The sequence below is a fragment of the Colobus angolensis genome, unplaced genomic scaffold, assembly GCF_000951035.1.
Source record: "Colobus angolensis palliatus isolate OR3802 unplaced genomic scaffold, Cang.pa_1.0 Scaffold309, whole genome shotgun sequence".
Lineage (NCBI taxonomy): Eukaryota > Metazoa > Chordata > Mammalia > Primates > Cercopithecidae > Colobus > Colobus angolensis.
Genome location: NW_012116366.1, coordinates 1124957 through 1128455, shown reverse-complemented (window position 1 = coordinate 1128455; position 3499 = coordinate 1124957).

The window sequence follows — 3499 nt, the reverse complement described above, 5'->3', positions numbered from 1 at the left end:
TATTACACATTTTATATATATATACATATATGTATCAAAATATCACTCTGAACCCCATGAATATATACAATTGTTACAAGCCAATTAAAAATGAAGAAAATTAAGTCAGTCTGCATATACTAACATGCAATGAGACAAAGGTCTAATATGTAAATAAATGGAAATATTTATGTGTACATCAAAATACCTTTAGTATGATTAGATACATCAGAAAATCTGTTAGTTATAACTTTTTCTTGAATACATTCTTCTTAGAGCTATCTCTAGGCTTTCTAAAAATTATTGCCATTCATCATTATCCCAGATATCCTCTTTGCCTGGACCTTGAGTCTGATTTCTTATTTCCTGGATCTTATGTTTTTACATTTATTGCTTTATTTTACATTTTTGGGCACAATATGTTCTTCAACAGCTTTTCAAGAAAGAATTAGAGAAAATGTATTCTTGACAAGCTTTCATAATTGTAAATGTTTTTATTTTTGTTCACATTCAATAGTTAGTTTGATTTGGGATAGAAATGCATTGGGAATATTTTTTTCCTCATAATTTGGAAGTTATTTTTCTATTGTCTTCTAGCTTCCAGTGTTGTTGCTGAATCTTTTTCTGCCATTACAATTTCGAATCTTCTGTGTGCACTCTTTAACTTGTCTCTAGAAACTACTATTCTTTATTCCTGGTGTCTTGATATTTCATGACTACATACCCTAATCTAGGTCTTTCAAAATCATGGTTTTTTTTTGGTTATGCTGTGGGTCCTTCCAATCTGTAAATTAATGACATTAGGTTCTGCGAAACTTTCTTGAATTATTTGACAAATTTGTCCCATTTTTTTCCCGTTCTTTCTGTAAAACTTCTATTCAAAGGTTGAACCACTTTGCAAGATTATCCTATGCTCATATTTTTTCTCTATTATTTCTAAACACTCTGTCCTCATTTATTGGAGACTTTCTCAGTGTTATATTAAACTTTTCTTAATATTTTTGTAATTATCTTTCATCATGTTTTTTGATATGTTTCAGTCTTTCTTTCTGTCTTTGTGTCTCTGAATCTTCTTTCTGCCTTTTTCTCATTTAATAACATTTTGTTCTTTCCTTTTTGGCTATAACAATTATAGATTTTAAAAAGTTTTATTCTTCTGCCTTCATTATTTCTGTGTCGTCCACATTCTTATTTTTGTTTTCTTTTGGTTTCTTTTTCTTTGGCCTCTGCTTTATGTGAGAGGTGTGCGTCAAATCCTTTCATGATCTTTTTCTCCATTTATACATAGGATTGAAGGCTGAATGTTTGGGAAGTGTGCATTTGGGAAGTCTCAGTGCTTGGGAAGGATCAGACATTTCTTATGAATGGGGTAGGTCGGGGTAATCAGGGTATTTTGTTAAGAGATCTTCACATTTTAATCTCAATCTCTTTTCTTTTGCTTAAGTCAGTTTCCTTAGAGAAGACCTCTCAACCTCTTTTCCGAGGTGGTATGAATCTAGGATTCACAGGGGTCAGGGAAGTGTAGTGTTCACTGTACCAAATTCAGACTTGTGATTATTTACCCTATTTTCAGGAAGGGACCTCAGCTACACTAATTTTCCCACAGTTCAGAGACTCTTTCATTTAGTCTCTCCAGAACACAGCATTGAAACATTCATATTATTATTTTTAACACCAGAGATGGCTGGGTGCGGTGGCTCATGCCTGTGATTCCAGAACTTTGGGAGGCCGAGGGGGGCGGATCATGAGGTCAGGAGATTGAGACCATCCTGGCTAACACGGTGAAACCCCGTCTCTACTAAAAATACAAAAAATTAGCCGGGTGTGGTGGCAGGTGCCTGTAGTTCCAGCTACTTGGGAGGCTGAGGCAGGAGAATGGTGTGAACCTGGGAGGTGGAGCTTGCAGAGGGCCAAGATTGTGCCACTGCACTCCAGCCTAGGTGACAGAGCGAGACTCCATCTCAAAAACAAAAACAAAACAAAACAAAAAAACACCAAGAAAACCAAAAACCAAAAACCAAAAAAAAAAAACACCAAGAAAACCAAAAACCAAAAACCAAAAAAAAAAAAAACAAACCCAGAGATACCTTTCCGGTGTGAGGATTTCAAAGAGACGTTGTATGCATAAAGTTTTCATGCAAAATATTGAGGTCAACTGCATGAAGCAAGTATATTTTTAGGGGTATTTTTCCCAATTAGCCCAATTATGAGCTCTAGTTTTATGGTTTTGACATTTGAACAATAACAGAGGCTGTAAATTTAGATTATGCAGAGCCTATCACTTTTGAATCTGGCAAAATGTAAATACAATACTACCTATTATATGACATTTATTTTATATAAGGGCTCATTTACATGTGAAGTAGAAATCAAAGCAATCTACCAACTTATGTATGTGTACTGCTATTATCAGATTCTCAGTTGGGGGAGCTTATTATAAGAGTGAGTCTCGGTTTGAATATATGAATGGAAGATTTATATGTAGGTAATCCAGATGAATCTGGACCAAGATGAGATGAACAGTCTGACTGAAATGCAGAGGAGATGCATGCCTTGACCTCCATTGGCTGGGCCCCAGGCACAAATCTATCCATTTTCTAAGTGGGTAGTGGTCTGGTCAGGTTGAAGAAGACATTGCTACATTTTTATTACCTTTTAATTATGAGCAGAGTTGAGAAGAACACACTAGAGATGTTACTAGTTTACTTCAAATTATTTATCTGACTGAATTTTGTTAGGATCTAATATATTTTGATAAAGATTAACAATAATTTGGTACTAATTTTAATTGAGATCTGCATGTTGTTATTGATTAATTGATTGAATTTTGAAGTAACAGATGTGTTCTAGGTTATTGAGCAGCTTGCTTTACTGAAGGTCCACTTTGGAGCATCCTGAGAAGCACACCCAAGTTAATAATGGGATATTAATGAAGTCTTCTAGTGACTTTAATGTTAAGGTGAGCAGGATAACACTTTGGGCAGTAATATGATCTGAAAATACAATATTTGTTCTGAGCCAGCTCAGTCAGGTCCAACTAGCCATCCACTGTATTTAGGAATCTAAGTTATTAGGAGTCAGGGTGAGGCTGGGACCTATTAGGAGAGATATTATAAAACAGTGTAATGGGGAAGATCATGATTGGAGCTACAAATGCATAACAAATATACATATAATCAAGCATGTTAAATATTTAACTGACAAAACTAATTCAGCATTGCTTGGCCCATCTCATACACAGTATGTTTGGCCTGCATTACTAGGTGGTTTTTCACATTTCTTTCATCTGTTTTTTATTCAATTGTAAACACCATCTTAATCCTAAAGAACCAGAGTGTTATGAAAAGATATCAATCATTTACCAAAGGTGAAGTTCACAGTGTACCTCTTTCAAGTGCTGGCTTTCCAAGAAGAGATAACATTCCCATTTTTTTTTTATTTTTATTTTTATTTTATTTTTATTTTTTATTATACTTTAAGTTCTAGGGTACATGTGCATAACGTGCAGGTTTGTTACATA